Source organism: Bombus fervidus, chromosome 12 (genome assembly GCF_041682495.2).
Source record: "Bombus fervidus isolate BK054 chromosome 12, iyBomFerv1, whole genome shotgun sequence".
Lineage (NCBI taxonomy): Eukaryota > Metazoa > Arthropoda > Insecta > Hymenoptera > Apidae > Bombus > Bombus fervidus.
This window is the reverse complement of record NC_091528.1, coordinates 9,087,073-9,112,376: the sequence shown is the minus strand read 5'-3', so window position 1 is coordinate 9,112,376 and position 25,304 is coordinate 9,087,073. Positions and strand designations below refer to the sequence as shown.

Sequence of the window (25,304 nt, the reverse complement as noted above, 5' to 3'; positions counted from 1 at the left end):
GACTAATTTCATCGAAATTGGAATCGCTTTGAAAAATTGTCCAATTAAAAATTCTAAAAAAATTCCTCTACGACATAAACCGTAACAAAATGCCATACAGACGTGTATCATCGTCCACTAAGAGTCCACTAAAGTGAAAAATATTAAAAAATAATTAAGCTGAGAAAAGATCGTTGACGCGAACAACAGCGATGTCATGAGATTTTCATGGGATTTTCATGAACGGTTTCGATGATCACAGGTGTAGGTAGTGGTCGTTTTAACGCAATGCGGGCGTGAATTACATTGATTTCTTTCGCTGTGAAACCGCCGTGGGGATATAGGGAAGGACGAAAGGGGGGAGAGGTCAAGGACACCGAGGGCTAGAGGAGCCTTTTAAAAAAGGGCATCAGGTGCAGGACGCGTTCTCCGCGCTCAAGGTGTAGTTTAATTGTTGGCGTAAATTTTTCAGCCAAGGACGTATACGTACGTTTCCAGGCTGACCGACCAAGGTCGTCGCTTCGAGACCACCGATCGACACCGTCCGCGGTGCCTCACACTCGATTCCATTGAAAATTGACCATTGTTCGCTTATTGTTTCTTAATACGAGAGCCAGTTCGTTGATAGTAACAATAGTAGTAGTAGTAATAGTAGGTGTAGTTAATTAATACTTGACGAGTATTTAGCGCAAAAAATGTACAGGATGTTGGAGCTATTAGTTTGTAGAGTATTTTTTCTAAACGATAAGAAAACAAGGATAAAGAAATAGGAGAAAGATAGGAGAATAGGTTCAGAGTAAACTACATATTGGCCATGATATTCTTTTCATAAGTGCAAAAATGTTTGTGCGTTTTGCAGCTTTTTCAATGAAAACTTTCCTTTTTCTACATACAGCAAATCCTATTCTTTTGTTGTTTAGGGGGAAAATCATGGGAACTAATAACATGAACGATCTGTACTGCAGCATATGACTTGTATATCGAGGGTGGTATAGTCTGATCAATATCTTGGAAAGTTAACATATTGTATTTATATATATTTTTTTATAGTATAAAATCTAATCTGTTCTCTTGTATTTATGTTTCATTTATATAAAATAAAAAGTTTAGAAATTGGAAATTGTCCGTCAGCCTTGAACACTGAAAGAATACAAACGTGATTTTCATGTGGATTTTTATTTAGAACGATGAAATATTTCTGAAATTTATGCGTGTAATATTAATTAGAAAAGTATTAAAGTATAAAAGTGGTTGTTCTATTACGTAACTAGTACTTGTAGCTACTTAAACTGATTTATTATTCCAGGATACCGTGACGCTCATCGACTCGCAAGAAATCCCCGGAACACAAACATTAACAACATTTTAATTACTCGATAATCACTTACGCAACGCAAACTCTAAACCTTAAATTATAGAACGACCTGAAAATTTCCCTGCTATAATTAACCTGTAGAACATTTGCTGGAAAGCAAATAGGAAGTAAAAGATTATTGCCTGTCTAAAAAGAAAACGTGTCAAAAGAAAAAATTGATAGCGTTCTCGTAAAAACGAAAGGATCAGAAAAAACGTGTCCGAGTAAACATTTCCGAAAACTATTATTACATTAAGTAGCTTTTAATCGTGGCAATTAAAGGCAGAAACTCGGCCAAAGTCGTAACCAGGATTTTCAGATCGTCGTAACTCTCGTAAGCCACCCTGCGTTCCTCGATTAATCATAACACGAGGTCTGTAATTAAAATTTCAAAGATGAACGCGGGAGAAGACGATTTTGATCGGCACGACGATGTTCACGACGGTAATTAAAAGACGATGATTAAGGTTAAAGCCGAGGCTAGCGACCATCAGAAATTTATTATTCGAACATCCGGTACTGGGCTTGGATTTACGCTGTTCCTTTTCTCCATCTACGTGATATCAAAATTAGCATAAATAGAAGCGAATGGTTATAAAAGATCGGGAAATTAAAATGACGAACGATGTAAGTTATACCAGCGGTAAAAAATAATTACCACTTATGATATTCGATAATTCAATCATTTTTCCCACGAAACTGTTACGGTTTCTCTTCTAAAATTGCTTAGTTGAATTGTAAAAAAAAAAATAAAGTGAAGAAATTGTGCTTAGGTGACCAGGTGTTTTAGAAAGATCCCAAGTAACTTAAAAAACTTCTCATTACCAGATCTCCACTTCGGTATATCTGTGTATCCACGAAAAACGGACCTCCTCTTATCGCAATGGTAGAAAGTGTCCTCTCGACGTCGTACGCACCCTGAATCTACGTTTCGTACGTGAATTTACTTAACAGTAGATAAGTTGGGACTACACGCGGTAGATAAAAAAGGGAAAAGAAGAAGCGTTGAGCTTCAAGTGCGAGTCTGGAGGGCGTGTGCATGGTAAACATTGACGAACGTTTACAGGAATTTCACATGACGCACAGTGATTCTTATAATATTTGTACATCGGACGAGAAAAATGTTATTTTATACTCGTACCTTACGTTATAAATGTTATTTTTCGCGTAAAGTCTTTTTACGAATACAATCTCCACTCTGTGTATATTATATAAAATTATTACTTTGTTGTAAAATTAATGTAATTCTCTTCTTGTTCAAACATTTGTACGATTTTCAATTTCCAACAGCGTACCGTACGAATATTAAAAAAAACAGTCAGTGCGTACGAGAGAGTATCGTTGCTGGATGGAGAACCACTTGCAGCCGATCGTGACTCAGTTAAAATATTGAACATTACCAACTGTGTTACGTTATCGCGGCATTGTCGAAATTGATTTCGATGTTACACCGTTCAATAGAAATTTATTCGCGATCACTGACAGCGCGCTGGTAAAAAGGAAGATAAAGAAGCTTCGCAGGAAGAATTCCGCAGGAAGACGCGAAGTTTAATACACAAATCGATAAGCAAAACCGAAGTAATTTTTCCCTTGCAAGCTATAACGAGATGTTTCTTAAACTTGTATCGATTATTGGCGAAGTTGGAAGATGAAAAAGGCAGATACCGAGCGATGTCAGAAAGTTCTATGTAATCAATGATCTGGCGTGTTAAGCGAATTGGTTAACCCTTTTAAGGTCAAATGTTTCTTTAGACCGTGAAAATTTTTTTATTAAATTTAACGATCGCGAAAATATTTTACACGAATGTGCACTTGAATTTAACTACCTTGCAGCCTAACCTGTTTCCGAAAAAGAAATTCTTATATCGTTTGTTGAAAAAAAAAAAAATGTTTTATTTGCTGAAAAATTGTAACATCTCGAAAGTGGATAAAAAAATAAAGATAAAATAACGCGATATGCTTAAAATTCTGTTCTCACGTCCACGTTCGCTCGTTTGTAATATAATTTTACGTTATTCAATTAGTCGAAACTTCAGAAATCAAGCGGATACTCTCTCCTCTCTCTCTTTCACTCTCTCTTCTCTTTCGAATTATACGATAATTGACGTTTTATTAGGCCAGAAATAACACGAGCTGGGATGTGACCCGTTTATTCGACGCGCGGGATGTGGACATATCTCGAGCGGCGTTTATCGCGGTGCAAAATCGCAGATCGATTACCGGCATGAGGCTGTATCCGCCGTATCTTGCATTCTTAATGCAAATGACCCACAATATTCACGCTGTGAAAACAGCCTGACATTGATACTCCGCGTGTACCGCATGGAAGGGAGATCGAAAGCGACAACGACCAGAGGACCAGCTTATATATTAAGTTAATTAACGAGACCCCTTTTTCGCGCATCTATCTGCATTCTGAAGCACACGGCGCCTTCAGGTTTCTCAACAGATGAAAGCTATAACGAATACCAAGCTTTTCTTCTGTACGCCAGACAAAAGTAACTTAACGACCATGAATTTCAATTTTTAACTTGTGCCTTTCGTGAAATTGAATTTACAATTCGTACATCGCGGATTGTTATGCGAATTCATATAAAATTTATAAAAATTCAAATTATTATAGAATTCAAATATTATAGAGATCGCTATACTTTCGACGCCTACATACTTTTCCATATCGCCTGCATTTTATGCAGTTTAAACGAACGAACATTCGCAACCTGGTAATCACCGACAATTGCGCGATTTCAGTTTTCGCAAGCAAAGTGCGCCGTAAAATGGAAAATCAGGCAAAACGGACCTTCCTCGTTTCTTCTTCCACTTCGTCTGATATATCCCACGCGATCTTTCCATGCAAGCGTCTTTAGATTTCCAGTGAATGCGGAAAAATTCGCGATCTGCTAATGAAACTAGTGGAAAGAGCGTGACTGGCGAAGAGAGAGGACATTAGAGAAGAAGGAAATCTGTGTGGCGGCACGGACGAGTCAATTCCGCCGCCCCTGGCCGACTCGATGCTTGTCAGAGAGCGAAAGGAGCCAAGGGTGGCCGAGGACGTCCGAGGAAGGAGTGGTGGCTGGGGGGCAAAGCGATCTCGTGGGAAAAAGGAGCAGGTGTGACTCGAGCGAGACTCCGTGCGGAGCGACGCGAGTCTCGGAGCCGTGACGCGCACACACGCACCCGTACGCACGCGTACGACCGTGTTGGACGAAGCGTGTGGACGAAGCGTGTGGAACACGTGGTCACGGCCGCGGTGGGCGTGCGTGAACGAAGCCTCCTGTAAGTAGACGAGCAGCTACGCTCGCCTCAAACATCGTCCAACAAAACGAGATTGCGACACGAACCTAGAGATATACGTATACGTAGTACACTGGCACTGGAAAATATTCCAACATTTATCGTAGAAAAGTTCCATGTTAGTATATGAAATACGATAGAGCTGCTCTTATACGGATTATCCATTGTCCGAATATCCTAACATCCGAACGTTTTATTATTCGAACGCTCTATTAACCGAGCGTAATATTTTTCTTCGTTTCAAATACGCACGTGTATATTTTATTGCCGTTTAAATTGTAGGTTCTTTACTACAATTAGTTTATTTACAATAAATGGGTTAAACAGATGTTGACTAAACAGGAAACGATGGTTGTTTAACGTGAACTAATCGCGATAACGTATTATAATTAAGACAACTAGATAGTTAATTTGCAACTCTCGTCACCACGGATACAACTCTCTCTCGACAACGCAATTCGCACTCTCTGACTTCTCAACTCACAATGACTGTTAATTCGTCTATCGTCCCTTAGCAAACCCTTGTCTTTTGTCTTAGCCCCACCACGCACGTGCTCAGCAACCGCTTGTTTATAATTCGCCTAACACCCCAGATCCCTCGTCCACGATACTAGAATACATAGGGTTGGCAACTAATACCACCTAATGACAAAATTCGCTATCACTTAGTTGCCAAACCAATACAACGTATCTGTATTAATTCTGATTACAATTCTGTATTACAGATTGATTACAAATCTGCATTAATTCTGATTATTGGGTTTCCAAGTAACATGGATTTTCTGAGAGTTAAGTTCAAGACAACGATAAACGTTAGCGTGGAACTTTTATGAAATTCAAATAGGAAATTTAATACAAAATGGTAAGAAATTATGTATAGAAGAATACGAGAAAATTGATGAATTATTTTCATCTAGTAATGCGTACAAGTTACTCTGAAACGTTTGTGTATAATTGCAATAATTCCTACTATTTCCAGAATTCTTTAAAACTTCATCGATATACAATCAGATGTAGTTGGATGTAGACAAGACAACGATGAACGTTAGCGTGGAAGTTTTATGAAATTGGAATAGTAAATTTAATACAAAATGGTAAGAAATTATATATAGAGGAATACGAGAAAACTGATGAATTATTTTCATCTAGTAATGCGTACAAGTTACTCTGAGACGTTTGTGTATAATTACAATGATTCCTATTATTTTCAGAATTCTTTCAAGCTTTATCGATATACAATCAGATGTAGTTGGATGTAGACAAGACAACGATGAACGTTAGCGTGGAACTTTTATGAAATTGGAATAGGAAATTTAATACAAAATGGTAAGGAATTACGTATAGAAGAATACGACAAAATTCATGAATTATTTTCATCTAGTAATGCGTACAAGTTACTCTGAGACGTTTGTGTATAATTGCAATAATTCCTACTATTTCCAGAATTCTTTAAAACTTCATCGATATACAATCAGATGTAGTTGGATGTAGACAAGACAACGATAAACGTTAGCGTGGAACTTTTATGAAATTGGAATAGTAAATTTAATACAAAATGGTAAGGAATTACGTATAGAAGAATACGAGAAAATTCATGAATTATTTTCACCTAGTAATGCGTACAAGTTACTCTGAAACGTTTGTGTATAATTGCAATAATTCCTATTATTTTCAGAATTCTTTCAAGCTTTATCGATATACGATCAGATGTAGTTGCCCAATATTTACTGCAGTGCTGATAAAATTTCAAAATGTGCCAGAATAATTTTTTAAATTTTATAACGAATGAGCGAAGCGTATATTCGCACAAGAAATTGTACAATTTCTATATACGTTTTCATGTGCTTTCTAACTCTATTCGAAGAATCGTTTTCTTTGACGTATTCAGATTACTCGTCACGTTTCCTATGAAACAAGTACCTAGATACTTGCGAACAGGAATGTACTTGCATGTACAAGAGCGTGCCTACGCGTGTGGTTATTATTTGCAAATGAGTCAGCCGAGCTAGATAAGAATTTCACGAGAAAGAAATGACGCCAGCGACGGGTTATTATCGGTCATCATCGTTTACTGATCGATGCATCGTTGCACCGTGACGCGATGTCACGCGGACCCTCTAATTGCCTTGGCCGCCGTAATTTCCATTAATTGTTGATGACTAATTTAGCGATCGACTGGTTTCACGCGTATCGTAATAAGATCAAATGAACAATGCACGTCGGTTCTCGTCCTGTTGCAGGTTGAGGATTTTCAGCGAGCATTTTTGAGAAAATTAACGATACCAAAATCTACGAGATGCATGTTAAGAGAAGTGAAAGAGGACGTGATTTATTCGTGAATAATTAGTTATTTTAGGTCTTTTGTACGAACCTACTTGTATCATCGATTAATAACTTCTGATTCTGAGCAATCTCGTTTAAAACTGGTAGGAGAATTGACGCTGGCCTATGTATCGAGGTTGTTTACGTGTATCAAGCTGAATAATGAATGGCCGCAGTGCACGTGAAATTCTTAAGCGCTGGAGATTTATCAAAGTAAGGCTATCGCTTCGCAATCGATTGCGTCCAAATAAAAAATTCAATTAAAATCCTTAATGTAACCCTGAATCACATATACGCTTTTTTCTTCAATGATATAAGATATTATCAGATTTTATTAATTAAAATACACGAATAGTTATCAACATACAATACTATTACACATAGCCCTATCGCTTTTTCCTCTTATCCTATCTAAATTCGATCTATCAATATACCTAAACCAATTTTTATTCTCCTAATCTCGAAGCTTCCTGATTTCGCTGCCACCACGAATTTATGTGCACCGTGGCATATTAAAAAGCTTCGCTATCTAATCGTTTGCGAAGAACGAAAATCTGTATCGCCGTTAATTATAAAATAGTTTAATAGCAATTATCCGATGTTCCGGTAATATGCTGTGCATACCATTACCCTGTGCAATTAGAATTTTTCCAATCTGCCATCGACGAGTTTCAACGATAGCGAAAAAACAAATATAATTGTACAGAATTAAGGCAAAATAATCTAAGTAACTCTGTACAGAATAGATGATCCGCGATTAACCGTAATTACGCGTGGCCGCGAGACCGTTTCGATGTAATTATCCGTTTGAATAACTATAGTTGCTAGCAATAAATTTCGCGGCCAATTCGAATGTATCACGAGTACGATCGACAATATGACACGTACGGATCGAAGCTGGAAGAAACGCGTAGAAATTACACGTTCTCGTAAAGAATAAACGATCGATCGGTTTCCAGACAGCATTGCGCAAAGCAATTATAAAACTGCTTAAATCGCATTGCTGTACGGTGAACCATGCCGATTAATGGCCATTGATCGTCATCGTGCGCGTTTTATTGCTTTGCCAGAAATACGTAGCAACATTGTGACGGGGAAGTGATTCATTAATCAAGCCCAATCTCAATTATGTACCGTACGGTATCCATACTTTCATGATTCCGAGGTGTAATTTCGCGAAATACGAAAGAAAGGCGCGAGCGATTCAGAGATGCGCGTTGTGTACTCGAAAATTGCCAACGTATATCGTTGATACGTATAAGATTGATACGTATTCGTACGGTTTATGACAATCGACTTGCTGCCAGAATCGAGTAAAAAATTTACTCAATCGCAAAGCTTCCATATTAAAGGTAATAAACGTTTGATAGAAAATAATAAACCTTTTATATTTTATTTTATTTTTACAATAAAAGATAAGCAAGGGTTCCTTGTTACCGATAACGTATCCGATTTTTTATTGCAACGATAAAAGATACTTTGTGTATTAAAAATTTGTGATTAAAAATTGCACGTGTTTTAAATTTGAATCATTCAAGCAGCGATCCGTTGATTATTAATATCGTTCGGTTAATTATAAGAGACAACGTGTATGAATTAGAGTAATTGGAAATTTAATTAGTACGACGAATTTGATAAAGAGTATACTGTGTTCCTTTGTAATTGTAAATATAAATACACATTGGTTCGTTTTATTAAAGAAATAACAACAAAGGCGAAGAGAAGAGAAATTTGAAATAAAAGGAGAGAATTGCAGATGAAAATGACGTAAATCGATTCGAGACAAGCATAACGTTTTAACTGGCATGAGGATAAAATTTATAATATTAAAAGGCTGTATGCTACCGGGAACATTCTACGTATCAAATTCTTATGGACGTTAATAATAACCGACTTTCGATACTACATAGCAATTAACTCGATACTTTGTGTTAATTAAAGATTCGTCCCATTGTACATAATTACAAGTTATTCGAGCATGCGATTAAACTTCGTTTCTTTTTCTCTACCTTGCCTTCTGCATCTTTTAAGCGCGCGGAAATTCTCGACTACAAACATTATCCGAACGTGTTATCGCAGGTGAGTAATGAAGGTCCGCACGAATTCGACTAACTTCAATTTAGCTCGGATATAAGCGTAGATAATAACGTATGACTAAAAATGGAAATTTTCAAGTAAGCAGAGTGATTAATTGAAACATATAATAGATGCTTGCTATATATATATCGCTATCGACATTAATTGCTATAATATCGTAACATTTAGCCTGATTTGAGAAAATCAAATTACTACGGCAATGATTAATCGATCGGAATTTTCCATTCATTCGCGTAACGATTTAAAAATTCGTGAAAGCTATTCCTAACAGCTACAAAGACAGAACATTAATTAAAAGATTACAAGAACATTAATTCTAGAATAATTAAAAATTGTGTCGTTATTAGTATGAAATTCAAGAAATGAAGATACATCTGATCTGCCGAATGAGAACACCATGAAGCAACGATTCTGTTCTTGTTGTTCGATCGTAAGTATTTTATACATTATCTGTTAGTAAATAATAATAAGCGTGAACGATAATTCCGCGGAACATCGATAGAGAATTAGGAAAAATCGTGTGTACAGCAAAATCTAATTACTTGAAAATTAGTTCATTCCATTAGTTTCTTGATTCCTGTTAAACAGCGTTTGCTATAACACCTCAACTATGAAGAATTTCATTTCCAAGTGTAAAATGCAATCACAAGTTCGATAGAAAGTGGTGGATTTTCGGACTCGAAGAGTGGGAACGACGGGTCAGGTTGAGCTCTTTATGCGTGCGAAAGTTGTAACGTATTAAGAACTTCGGTAGAAGGCAGCGGCGTCCAAAAAAGTGAACCTGACCGCAGTTGAAGTTTCCGATCGGGTGCAGGTCCAGGTCAAGTTAAATAAAGCCAAGCCAAATCAAGTGAAACCAGGTCAAGCTAAGGTAAGGCAAGCTAGGCCAAGCTAAGAGAATGATCGAGTACATTATATTGGATTGGCAACTAAGTGATTGCGGATTTTGTCATTGTCTTTTTAGTTTTCTCAAACACCGAAGCCATCGACAGCGTATAGACAATAGACTGGGACGAAGGCAGACCATAAACGGTACACAGGCGACGATGGCTTCAAGGCTTTCGGTCATAGGGTAACACTGCCAGCGTGCGGATCTGCACCAGCTCAAATTATATTTCTTCTTGTATTTACGCTTCTGTATTAAAATATATTTTCTACCTTGCAATTTATGCACGCGTTCCTTTGTTCATACATCTAATAACCTCAACACGAACGATATTCTCTTTTATACCACGAATTAACTTACCTCTGTACTTCTGGTGGTTGAATTATTCCATGTATTTTTGGTAGAAAACAATTTGCTCGGAAGTCGTCTTACTATTAGGTCGTCCGGAAAGTTTCTTTCGTTTCATAAGATGATAATGGATGAACGACAATTTCTGTTTTATATTATTTTATTGACTTACACTAGAGAGCACAATATACGCATTGCTGTATATCGCGTCTCCTACAAATACTATAATGTTTTACGCGAACTGTTGAAGTGGTCACCACTTTTAAGAAAACTCTACCTCTGGTCTTTTTAGTTTTCTCAAGCACCGATGCCATCGACAGCGTATAGACAAAAGACTGGGACGAAGGCAGACCATAAACGGTACACAGGCGACGATGGCTTCAGGGCTTTCGGTCATAGGGTAACACTGCTAGCGTGCGGATCTGCACCAGCTCAAATTATATTTCTTCTGTATTAAAATATATTTTCTACCTTACAGTTTATCCACGCGTTCCTTTATCACGCATCTAATAACTTCAGACAAAATCCGCAATCACTTAGTTGCCAACACAATGCATTATATCTGACACATTAGCGGCAGCGTTTAACAACTGCCTGACGAGAAGCATGCGACGCTAGCACATGTATAAATCGAATTAATTGACTGGCGAACCAGCTGCGTCCGACCGACGACCGATGAATAATCCTGTCTGCAAACAAATTAGCAATAAGGGCGACACTTGCACGAACAACACCGGACCATGCTGTTTAAAAAATCACCGGCAAATTGCGCTTTCACACTGTTACAGCTGATGCTTCCCGTCACGAACTACAGGTGCCTACAAAAGGTATTGGCACAAATCTTTATCTTTCAATATGTAATAATAATAATATGTAAAATACATAAATATAAAAGAAATGTAATATGTAAAATATGTAATAATAATTTTTCAATGAGGCGTTTCTTTATCAGGTTATATTGGATTGTGTAATGGGTTCACTCGCTGTGTACTAGTGCCTGCATTTTGTAGAATGTTAAATAAATTTTTGGAAGAACGTCAAAATCTACGTATTTGAATTTTTGTATAAAATATATACAACAGTTTCTAGAAAGAAACCAGATAAATTTAGTTGCATCGGTTGTTTAATTATTCATATAGATTTCTATGAAAGTAAGGATAGGGTACAACATCCGGAGCAAAGATCAGGATCATTTTTCACAGAAACGAACGATTCTTATGAACATTTTTGCCCAACGAATCTTTTAATTGTTGAAATCCGCGTAAGACTGTGATTATACAGTGGCAGAAGAAGTACAGAACCAATTCTAACGCTCCTAATGCTAATACATAAATAAAGAATAACCCAAACCTAACCCAATTCATCCAATACATTCAGAGCGAGTCACACGGTAGGCTAAGGGTGTCAAATTTTCAAAAAGATATCGTCAAAATCCACGAGGATGTCACAGATCGACAGATGGAATGAAATTTTTCACGTCGTATTTCCGTGAAAAACGAAGCTCGTTTTCCTCTTGAGAAACATCGAAAATCCCTAGAAGGTGTCATTTTAGCCGACTATTTTCCAGTCCGGACACTGTACTAAGATCAATATCAAAGTAGCAGTTAAGGTGGTTTTTTAAAGGAAGGCGAATGACCTTATTACTTAAGCTAATATACATTACATTTTCATGTGTCAAATTTTTGTAGTCGTACGAGTCGGATACTACAAAATAATACGAAATTTAATATACTTGAGCTTAATTAATTAGTATGTAAATGCTATACTAAATGCAATGCTGTGCCAATAATTTTTGTAGTAATACAAGTGTGTTATTAAATGACGCGAAATTTCATATACTTGGACCTTGTTAATTAGTATGTAAATGCTATAATAAATGCAATGGTGTGCCAATGCATTTAGTAAACACACCGTGTACGTATCGTACAGTTAACGTCTTATGTAACATCGGTAGAACGGAACGGGTGTTCAAGAGATCGTCGCGAAGATTTGATAAAGAAAATTGGTCGCGAACGAATATACTGGAAGATTTCGATGCTCGATGTAGAGATAATGTCGCCATCTAGCCGTCTGCGCATAAAGGAAATGTTAATTAAACTGGTCTCTGGTAGAAAATCTTTACGATTCAATTAAATCAGACGCAATGCTGATCGTAGATAAATTCAGATGGCAAAATCGAGCCAGGTGTGCTCTTATTTATATCCTAGTTCGTGGTTACGACAGTGAAGGATTAACCCCTTGGTGCAAGAATTCTTCTTCTTGGATCGCTGTATTGGAATAACAAAGAAATTAGAATTTTTCATTCGAATTAACAATTTTAATATAGACGACTTAATTCGTCGTCGATCGAACGTATGAAAAATGTCACTTGACAAACCCTCGGAAGAGAAAATAAATAAATAAACCTGGCACTGTCCTACCAATGAGACGGTAAGAATCGAGTCGGACGTATTGCCTTGGATCTCTTAAATCGTCACGGAATTCACGGACGATAGAACGAAGGAAGGGTTGCTGCGAGAACGAGTAGAAAAAGTAGGAGGAGGAGCAGACGAAGGAAGGGTGATATCGTTTGAACGACTTAATAGTACGTTCGAACGTTCTCTCGCGGCTATTTATAGCGAGGCAACAGGTTAACGCCTACGTTTCAGGAATACACGTTTAATCGGGCAAAGGCGTTTACGCGCGATACCCGGCCCGATTATGTCCGCCAGGCAGAGGAAGAGCATTTTTTGTATCTCGTACAAATTATGCCTCGTTGCTGTAATCACGGTTCGCCTAGAGCTTCGAGCGAGCACACGCTTCTCTAACGCGATATCTGCCGCTTCGAATGTGAAACTGGTCACGCCGTATTTCGTGCGGAAATCGATTCGAATTCTCTGAGATTATAAGCTGCGTGGAGTTGAGCTCGATGATTGATTCGTCGAGTAAGATTGTATTTATACGAGACTGCAGAATTATTTAATATTAGGTCGTCCGAAAAGTTTCTTTCGTCTTATAAGGAAATAATGGATGCACATTTTCCGTTTTATATTATTTTATCGAATTACGTACGATCCATTTTGTTCTATCAAGATGAAGATCACAACGTTCGATAGATTAGGTTCCATGCTTTTACAAAGATGCGTCGTTGTAAAGGACGTGTCTTTGAAGGAAAGACACTTTTCGAACAACCTAATACAATTAAACTTGCTGTCGCAAGCGGCTGAGGAAACGCGTCCAACGTAGTATTTTTCTGGAATATATTTTTTCACGCAACGTAAGTTTATTATACGCGACGATCGTCCGAATTTCGTTATCGAGCGTGGCATTGTAATTAAATTTAAATTAATTCTAAATTAACGTAAGCGAACGTGTAGAAAAGACACAGCATCACGAAGTGTCTAAAAGTAGGCAAAGTTTGGAATACATTTGTAAGTATAATTATAAGACGAACAGAAAATCAGAATTTTTTCGAACTTAAGGAATAATTTAAGAAATGTATACAGGAAAATAAAAAATTTATATCCCAATGGTAGAACACGAACTTCGATCTTCCCTCTTAACTCTGCCACCAGACAATCCACATTCCCAAGAATCACTCAATGACAATACCATCAAAGGCCGCGATAAATTTTCGTCATCCAGCCAATTAACCATCCCAATATTACGGCAATTTGTAATACTAATTAGACTGACAGATAAAACGAAAGTAACACAGGAATACCATAGTGACCGTTAAGGTGATATTTCGTGCTAATTGACGGTAAGCACTTTCATCGGTCAAAATATTATTGGCCATAAAATGCCTGGAAACAAATAACAAGATGGTTCGAATACGAAATCGAGAAAGCAAATGCGTATAATGTACGTGACGTATTCTGATAAAAAGCGGTGAACGCGCGAAAACGATTCTCCCAGTTACATAAACGCGTCTGAGGTTCTATAAATAGTCTATTTTCATTATTAACGCATGATCTTCGTTGTGGTGTATTGTGAAGTCAATAATTATTCTAAAAAATTGGAAAAGCATATTATGGCGAGAAACGTAAAAATAATTTGCCTATGAAGAGACGTGAAAGATGTAAAAATCGATCTTCTTCGCAGCTTAACATATAATACAAAATTAGAAAAATTGTGATGGAATGTAAGACACTTGGTTTTCGTCGTGTATTGTGAAGTCAATAATTATTCTAAAAAATTGGAGAAGCATATTATGGCGAGAAACGTAAAAATAATTTGCCTATGAAAAGACGTAAAAGATGTAAAAATCGATCTTCTTCGCAGCTTAAAATATAATACAAAATTAGAAAAATTGTGGTGCAATAGAAGACACTTGGTTTTCGTCGTGTATTGTGAAGTCAATAATTATTCTAAAAAATTGGAGAAGCATATTATCGCGAAAAACGTAAAAATAATTTGCCTATGAAAAGACGTGAAAGATGTAAACATCGATCTTCTTCGCAGCTTAAAATATAATACAAAATTAGAAAAATTGTGATGGAATGGAAGACACTTGGTTTTCGTCGTGTATTGTGAAGTCAATAATTATTCTAAGAAATTGGAGAAGCATATTATCGCGAAAAACGTAAAAATAATTTGCCTATGAAGAGACGTGAAAGATGTAAACATCGATCTTCTTCGCAGCTTAACGTATAATACAAAATTAGAAAAATTGTGATGGAATGGAAGACACTTGGTTTTCGTCGTGTATTGTGAAGTCAATAATTATTCTAAGAAATTGGGGAAGCATATTATCGCGAAAAACGTAAAAATAATTTGCCTATGAAGAGACGTGAAAGATGTAAAAATCGATCTTCTTCGCAGCTTAACGTATAATACAAAATTAGAAAAATTGTGATGGAATGGAAGACACTTGGTTTTCTTCGTGTATTGTGAAGTCAATAATTATTCTAAAAAATTGGAGAAGCATATTATGGCAAGAAACGTAAAAATAATTTGCCTATGAAGAGACGTGAAAGATGTAAAAATCGATCTTCTTCGCAGCTTAAAATATAATACAAAATTAGAAAAATTGTGATGGAATGGAAGACACTTGGTTTTCGTCGTGTATTGTGAAGGCAATAATTATTCTAAAAAATTGGAGAAGCATATTATGGCGAGAAACGTAAAAATAATTTGCCTATGAAAAGACGTGAAAGATGTAAAAATCGATCTTCTTCGCAGCTTAAAATATAATACAAAATTAGAAAAATTGTGGTGGAATGGAAAACACAGGTATATAAAACGCGTTAACGACGGATAATCGTGCACGCCAGGTGCTGATTTACATCGAAAACAACACCGGTAGATTTCGTGACGGTTGTTCGTAAACGCACGTTGCAAAATATTTGTCGCATCTGTCGTCGCTTGTTCAGCATTGTCGCAAGTATTGCGGTAAATATCCATATATTATTGTAATCTACTCGAATATAAGTGCATTTAACACCTAAATTACCGACAGTTAATTACAAAGCATAGAATTTATACGAAAGCAATGAAAATGATGGGTGCGTGAAAATAAAAAATACACGAAACAGGGAAAAATCGGATTTTTCGTTTGAAGAAAAGATCTATAGCTTTATGGTAGCTGAAGTGAGGATTTAACCGTTTCCACGTAAACGAAGCAGTAAAATATTTTTAGCTTCAAACAGTTTTCGCGCGATTTCACTATTTCCTTTCAAGTTGTTGCGAACAAGTCGTATATGAAAGGCAAACAAAATTGAAAACCCGCCAGGTAGCGTAATAAAAGTAGCGACACGGCTGAATAACTGTAAATTGCAGGTTGGAGATTCATCGACGTTTCTCGAGATCGCGAGAGCCCATCGGTGAGCGAGTTTAAGTGCTTACATATACTACCGCGCAAAAGTTTCACATCGTTTTCGCCAATAGCGAAAAGAATTTGAATTTTCTAATGGAAATGTACATACGAACGAGTACATGATGGAAATTACAATTCGATTATCAGTTTACATCTATCTAAAATTCTTAAACATGTCCCGATGACTTTATTCTTGGAACGGTCCTTTTAATCTTCTATCTTCGTAATGAATCTCACATGGGCAAAAATTGCGAAAGTAGTGGAAAATAAATTATCCGACGAGAGGAAATACTACGAAGCTCGCGATGTACTAAAATAATTTCTAATTGGAAGATTCTATAATTCGCTCGAAAATAAAACTAAACGATCATGACCCAAAGTGAACAAATCTCTAACAAACTTGTCAAAAATAAGAAACTTAAAATTCTATTACGTTTTAATTCATTCTTTTTTTTTTTCCATAAATAACAAACATCAACAGCGACTTCAAACTTTTGACTAGTAATATACAACGACGTTAAAGCAGCGACGACACGCGGATTGCCGCGGAACGTTCTAACAGCATAAATATCATAGTTTTTTCGCTGATGAGCGAAGGGAGATTAAGTCGATTAAGTGGAGGCAAGGGAGAGAAAAGAGCGGCAAGGCAGGCACACGTGGTGGTGTACATCGAAGCCGGAGAAGAGCTCGTTCTACCGGTCCTTGGCAAACGATCTTTTTCTCTCCACGATCGACCGACACGCGGATATCGGGCCGTGGTATCGAGCTGTCACTTGTTAGACGTCTCCCCTCCTGACGAATCGCGTGTTCCTGCCAAAGCCACGCCACGAGAATAACGTCGCTTCTCATGAGTTGCGATGCCCGTTGAATACTCGCTGAACGTGTCCTCTTCTCTATCTCGACCGTACCACTTCTTCGGAATACGTAGTAGTTAGCGATGGGATCAAGTATCGTATAAGTATCGAATTGTAAATCAAAATGAAATCATCAAATTTCCTTTCTACTGTCTATGAAATATTAAATTTGCTAGTTGTTTGTAGAACATTCTGAAATCTTGTAGAAAATTTTAACGAAACGATAGTGTTTCTCTCAGCTGTATTCTTATTACAAAATTATAAGAATTTATTATCTATAATTCTATAGAAGTTTCCTAAAGATTATTTGAGAAATTCAATAGTTCGCTGTTCTCGTTAAAACAATAGGAATTCTCTTCTTCGTCCACGATTCCTGAAGGTTCAACGAATTTTATAAAATTCCAAAATTCTATAAAATTATTCCGTATTTGTTATAATAATTCAATAAAACAGCAGCATCTCTGTAACTCTCATAATTAGATTCCGAGTATTTCTATTAGTATTACAAGTCGATTTTCAAAATTCGTGTTTCGAAACCAGCCTGTGAGGACGCAACAGCTGAATGGACGAATTATTATAGCTCGTGAATGGTATTCGCTTATAGAGTGAAACTTAGTTCCATCGCTACAATAGTAGTAGTAAGACCCGATCTCCTCGGGAGTAATGACTTTGCTCTCTTGCCGCTGAATGCTTATCGATCCAATGTACATACAACGCGTCTGATATAACGTGTCTGATATAAGCACCATCCCGTTGGCTTACCAGTGATACGTTGGTCGTTTAAGGCCGACGTTGACGCTTCCTTTTCGATTTCGTCTATCGAACACGGCACATTGTGTCTACGAACGCTATATTGGGTTGGCAACTAAATGATTGCGGACTTTGCCAATACCACCTAACGACAAAATCCGCAATCACTTAGTTGCCAACCCAATATAAATTGACACGCACTGCGTTACTTGACACATGAAGACGCGTTAAAGCTTTTAAGAACCGAATTCAGACAAGCATATAGTCCGAATTCCTGCGTATTAGGTTGTCCGGAAAGTTTCTTTCGTTTTATGAGTTTGCATTATGAGTTTATTGGATTATGCAGGAACATAATAATAGAGATAGAACGAAATGGGTCATAATTCAATGAAATAATATAAAACAGAAATTGTTGTTCGTGTATTATCATCTTATGAAACGAAAGAAACTTCTCGGACGAACTAATATTTTTGACGCGATTGAAAAGATTGAAACGGTAAGTTCGTTCCGATTTACATTTCCATTCGATATACGTTTATTGGATTGTATAGGTGCCATTTTCTTCCACAATTTTTCTTCGTCTTCCGCACAACTTGAATATTCCATCGTTGCAGACCCTCTCATACTTTTCAGCGAAAAACTTTTCAATATGATTGAAACGAACGAACTTACCGAGCAATCAACATCATATCTAATGTATTGATATTGGTTTCGTATTATTCAAGCATTTAATATAAAAGCATATATTATAACATACATTGTCGTTTTTACTGTTTTATTCAACAGTAGCTAACATTTTTATATAAAGTATGTAAGACGCGAATTCGCGTCTCAAGTTCGTGAAGTGTTAACGGTATCGAGAATTTTATTCTTTTAATAAAAAATGTGAAGTACTCTCTCTCTCATCTTTTATTTATAAAGAAAGTAACATTTTAAAAAGCTCGGTTACTATCACCAACTATTATAGGTGAAGTATAAATTTATTTAAAAGATCAAATACTCTGTGTGTAAGAAAAGAGACGCAGATATAAGTCTGTTTAACATAAAATATTGAAAATAATGAGATTTAATTAACTCTCTATTGAAATTTTCATTTCAAGACATAATCGTAAATAATCACTGATTTATTACTTAGATCCTGTAATCTTCATACTTATATAATGACTTTTAATAAAGAATCTTTAATTTAACGAAATTAAATTGCGCTTCATTGAAAAAAGAAACCTCAGACAAAGAGAGAAACATTTTAAAAACACTGCAAGTACACTTTCCCACGATAAGACACGGATATTAATAGTAGCGAGTCGAGTCGGTTGCGAGTCGACGATAAAATTCAAGTTTCGACGCTGCTTTAAAGAATAAATACGTGGTATGCGGTACGCGTGTGATTGAACGGCGGCAACGGTCCCCCAAGGAAGGCGGACAGGTTACACCGAACGTTTGGTTCGAATAAAAACGCGCGCCATCGCGAAACTGTGTCACACGTTCGCAACTCGTTTATTGCGCCGATTCATTGCACGAAAACTTCGTCGTGTCTTAATTACAGCCGTACCGCGCACAATAAACGGCATTAATTTCTTTTTTTTCTTTTTTTTTTTGCCATATCTTTTGCCGAAATGATCCACGAGGTCCGTTGAATCGCTCTCGCCTCTTCGTGCTTTTTTTTCCTTTTTTTTTTTTTTTTTTAATCCACTTAAATCCACTATCGTTGACCTCAATGACGTGTCAGAATCCCAGAAAGAAATTCCAAAAATTAGGGGAAAGTTGCAAAAACTGCAGGTAGATATTGCATAAAGTATTTCATGCCTTTTTTTCTTTCTTAATTCGATGATAATTCGTACATATGCTAATTATGAGAACTGAGGTTTCTCACACTTTCAAATTGTTTCATGTACAGCACAAGGAACATGGAACATTTTGAAACTATTGGAAACTAAGTGATTGCGGATTTTATCGATACCATCTAATAAGAAAATCCGCAATCACTTACTTGCCAACCCATATATTTCTGTTTCTCTTAAAAATCAGTCCTATCATATTCATATTCGATTCAATTATATCTATAACATATATATTCATACTGTATATAGACATACTTTTGTGAGCCAGTTTAAATCTTAAATACCCTCAATATTTCTTTATTTCAGCAGCTCTGTCTTATCACCATTGCCAGATAATTTACGGTTTCTCGGCACGAAATTACTGTACGATACAGCACATCGTGTCGACACAATTTTCCGCTGGTTGCGTTTGTTAGCAGTTTCAACGACGCTGACCGCGAGTACGCAGCTTCCTCTTGCCTGGCAGCATCTACGCGCCTCGGTCTCGACCGTTATGAGGCCCAATTTTTTTTCGATCGGATCGCTGCTGACTCGGTGCGTCGCGGTGCGTGCTAGCCACGAGGCCTGGGAAGGAGAGTCGACGAAAGAGAGGAGGGCGCGCACGGGGACTTACGGGGTTTACGGGCCCAAAAACGACGCACACGTTTCTCGCACACGACCACCACGCTTCGTGCACGCTTACGATCCTCAGCCCGCCCGGCCCCGGGACCCCAGGGTGAAACTCGAGAAAACATGCATGCCGATCCGGACAAATGTCTCCAATTGTCCACCACGGAATTGGTTTCTAAAGCAGGAGAAAAGTTTGCTTTTGAGAGCAGCTTTCGTGATACTTTCTTCAACGTATAGAGGAAACTTGTTTCTTTCTTCTAATTGGTTTCATGAATTTTTTAATATCCGAACTTTCTTATGATATTGCAAGTGAATAACAATTGGAGTCACAGTTGGTATTTACTTTCATTGAAACGTCCTATAATTAGGAAAATCTCCTAGTACGGATGAAAAATTTTGAGAGTAGTTTGTGTGATATTTTCTTCAACGTGTAGAGGAAACTTGTTTCTTTCTTCTAATTATTTTCATGAATTTTTTAATGTCCGAACTTTCTTATGATGTTGCAAGTGAATAAAAATTGGAGTCACAGTTGGTATTTACTTTCATTGAAATGTCCTATAATTAGGAAAATCTCCTACTACGGATGAAAAATTTTGAGAGTAGTTTGTGTGATATTTTCTTCAAGGTGTAGAGGAAACTTGTTTCTTTCTTCTAATTGTTTTCATGAATTTTTTAATATCCGAACTTTCTTATGATATTGCAAGTGAATAAAAATTGGAGTCACAGTTGGTATTTACTTTCATTGAAACGTCCTATAATTAGGAAAATCTCCTAGTACGGATGAAAAATTTTGAGAGTAGTTTGTGTGATATTTTTTAAAAGCATCGGGAAAATTCTTTCTTTCTCCTAACAGCTTCTATGACTTTCGTTGTTGGTTTTACGAAATCGAACCTTCTCCACCACTCCAGGCTATAATAAATTACCATCATAGAGAAGAAAATATACCCATGTGTGAAGTAACATAAATTGGATATGAAGATCAAATTCGATTTAGTACGATGTTTTAGTGCAATTTGACTGAACAATATCCATACGATAAGACTTCAAATAATGTAAATTAGAAATTATGAAATTTTGCAGTGAAACGAGGCGTATAATAATCTTGCGATATAAATATGAAATTTACATTTTTTCCAATTGTAACACGAAATAAAAAGTTACCTACAATTAACTATAATTTTCTCTCCCACACACGAACAAAATTCTCGTCTCATCGTTGTTACACGAGCAAACATCAACTCATTACGAAAGTGTCTCGGAGACCATACTCAAGCTGCGTAAAAACGCCTCTTCGATTAAGAAACAATCCAAGTTAACAAGTTAACTGTCCAAAAAATCCTCTGCTATCTGCCACAAGGAATTTGCAAAAGAAGCATCATACGTCTATAATTACCATCGCCACCAAAACTGCGAAGACAGTATTCTCTCGATCACCTAATCAATATTACCAACTGGCAATCGACAAACCCTCGGCGTCATTCATCCCGCATACTCATCAGGACGCGAAACGACGTTTTACGATCACAGTAGCACAATCTGTTGCACCGTGGAGCGGGATAACGCGCTGTGCATTAGCATAACGTCAAAACATGCCGATACTTTCTCCGGTCTCCGCCCCTCGTGCCTATATAGCGAGGCGTGATTACCTCGCGAAGGGTTGCAAAGGGTGAGGCGGAGGAGGAGGAGGAGGAGAAGGAGAAGGAGAAGGAGAAGAAGGAGGAGGAGGAGGAGAAGGCGAGCGAAGAGGCAGAAGGAAAAGGAGGACGAGGAAAGAGGGTTGGCAGTCGCCTCGAGAGAGCAGCACGAGGACAGGTGGCGACGAGAAACCAGGGAACCTCGGAGCCACCGAGTTCTCACGCGCGAAACCTCCAGCTGCCACCAAGAGATATACAGACGCTGTTGGGGCCGATGGCAGGCAAGCGAGCGAGCCGATCAACACACCCTCGAAAAACGCACCCGCGCGTTACCCTGTGCTGGTGCGTGGCTGTGTGCGCGTGCACGCGCTTCCACGTGTACCCTAAACGATCGCCTAGATACCGAAATGCTTACACTGCCGTCAGAAAGTGTCAGCAGATTTGTCCAGAAATGACGCGCTTTAATTGGGAGATTACGATAGATATTTTCTAATTGGAAAATTACGATAGGGGTTTTATGCTTGGCAATTATTATGCCTGAATATTATGGTAGAATTTTTATTAGCACAGATTAACGGATTATTGATAATAATGGAAGATTTGGCGAAGATTCTGCGTGAGAGAAATTGGGGACTGAGAAACACCTAATTTTTTAGATTTGGGGAACAGAAATTGGAAAAAATTGTTAAACTTCTTAAAAGACAGTACAGAAGCAAATGATCTTGTTTTATATGAAAATGAAGTTATTCGATTACCAGAAAAGAGTGATAGAAAGTGATGGTTAGTTGGAATAGTGAAGGTTCTACTGAAACACTGTACTATTCCACCGCGTTATTATACTGATTGACAATAATGGAAGATTTAGGGAAGATTCTGCGTGAGAGAAATTGGGGACTGAGAACAGAAATTGGAAAAAATTGTTAAACTTCTTAAAAGATAGTACAGAAGCAAATGATCTTGTTTTATATGAAAATGAAGTTATTCGATTACCAGAAAAGAGTGATAGAAAGTGACGGTTAGTTGGAATAGTGAAGGTTCTACTGAAACACTGTACTATTCCACCGCGTTATTATACTAATTGATACGAAATATTCACTTTATAGGCAATATTAGCATATTGAATTACGGCGAACGTAAACGCGTTCGTCATCGGAATTTCCAATTTTCTGCCGGATGACGTCTGGATAGCCGGATACATGTAATAAGGAAATCGATTACCGCCGTATGATATTTTGTGTCTCATCGACTGCGTCAATCCGTGATAGATTACACAATGATATGAACTGACCAATGAGAGACCACAACCAATTAAAATTCCTCATAAACAAGTAAAATTACAATTATAATCGATAAAGGACCAAAACTACGGCAATGATAAATTCACAGCTGAAATACGAAATTTCTTTCAATTGTTCCTACTCAAAATTACAGAGCATAAAGTTACAGCAGGTTGTATTGGGTTGACAACAATGTTTTTGATTCTGTAAAGCATCAGAATGCATCCAGATGCATTCGTACACGTGCACTGAAGTAAACGCGTAGGTGCGTTGGACTATTAAAGGGGGGAAAGAAAGAGAGGAAATATCGGACAGGGGAAGGCCGACAGATGCGTGCGGTTGGTCAGGAATCTAAATATCGCGAGTGGAGAAGACCTTGTACACCCCTTTGCCATCCCTCGCGTCCCATTCATCTTGAAACTGATTCAACCATTATTGGAATCCTTTGCTCCACGACTTCTCTACGTTACATTTACATGTCTCGCTATTCCAAGTCCATAAAATACGGTGGTTCTGCTTCGCCATGTACGCATACTTTCCGAGCGATTCACTCGCGAACTTTGTCCCATTCATCTCGAGCTGATTGCCCATTAGAGGGAGCGGCTACTTTCAAGAATTTCGCGGCGTCCAACACAAGTGCCTTCGTATTTCATGCTTTAAATAGTCGAAAATCCGACAGTAAGACGTCCTTAAACGGATATTATACTTGAGAGCAAATTAGCCACGCTTACGAGACCTTGACACGAAGTTATATCCCCTTAAACGCGTATTAACGGGATTTTTATTCTCCCCTTGGCGAGATTAAAAATAATTAATTAACCAACATTGTGAAAGCTTGTAAAACACGTTGTAAGAAGCGACGATTTAATGAAATACTTAATCGCGTGATTTTAGTCAATCGATAACAAAGTAAAAGTGTGAAGTATACCAAAGTGGCGCATGAAAATGGAAAGTTCGGTGGGTGGAGCTGGTAATTTGATAAGCATATAACACGAAAAGAGTTCTTTTGGGAAAAAAAATAATCCAACAGATGTGCGTGAGACATAGCTCCACTTTAAGCGAAGAGAAATCTGTGAATGGAATTTTGTAATAACTTTATACCACGCAGACAAATCGTGATAATAAATAATGAAAGATTTGAAAAGTTATAAACATGCTGAAACGAACAAGCAATACGATTTTGGTTATAGTTTGAAAATTAGAATTCCCAGGTTAAGTAAACAGGTTGAGATACTATGTAATTTTAGTCTATAAAACCTAATTACGAATTAACATAATTCAACACAATTTTTGTATCCTTATTATTCAGCAAGATCAACAAAATTACCAACAGCCTCCATACAACACCCCAAACAAGTCCGACTAAAGTATCAACCCACGTACATAAGATTCAACATTATACACTCGAAGCTCGCTAACAAGGATCATATCACATGGCCATATCCACGATACACGACCAGATTCTTCGTTATAATTAGCATCAAAAGATTTTGTATTGATTACCAATATACGCCAAAATGCATTTAAAAAAAATGTCTTATCTCGCCATTAAATTTAAACCACTAATAAAAAAGACCAGACCCAGACATTACTCCAACAAATGAAATGAAATTAAGCTGCAGAAAATTTTCCTCGTAGAATGGTAAAATCATTCCGGTGTACTTTCCTTTTTTTCTACTTTTTCTTCTTTTTTAATCAATCGTCAAATGAAATGAAAGGTTGGAAATATCGATATAATTCGAGGGCGACGAGTGGCTGTTAACTGAAAATGGTTCTCGGAAGGTTCAGGAATTAAAATACCTCGGAAACGGATTCGCGTATGGATGGTGGAGATCGACGAGGCGTTAATGATCGATAGATCGAAACGGCCCAGTTAAACGATCGGATTATCCGCGCTATCGGCCCATCTTATAACTTATTCCGTAGATACGAGATCTGATCGGAGCGTGGTAATAGCTTCTGGTTACCGGGTGTAACCCGAAGCTCTCAATTTAGTGAGAAACGATCGACACAGACAAAAGGACTATCTCGGACATCCTTGAGTGTATAGGAGCGTTAGCCGGACGTTTTCTCGCGCCAGCCGCATTTAATGCGAGCAACCCTCCGGGCCCTCCTATTTACGTGGAATGTAAATCACGTTCACGGAGATTTTCATTTCTTATCGATCGTTTTCTACGTGGTTGCAGCCATTTTCATCCTCTCGTTTCTCCCTTTGCAGATGGGTCACGTACGACTGTTCGTTTAATGCAAATGAGCGCGACG

The 25,304-nt window shown here is 37.5% G+C and overlaps 1 protein-coding gene across 7 annotated transcripts in view; it reads right to left on the bottom strand.

The window, feature by feature from the left end:
* Window positions 1-25,304, bottom strand: part of LOC139993281 (tubulin monoglutamylase TTLL4) — a 263,202-nt gene that overhangs the window by 104,400 nt on the left and 133,498 nt on the right. The window lies entirely within an intron of this gene.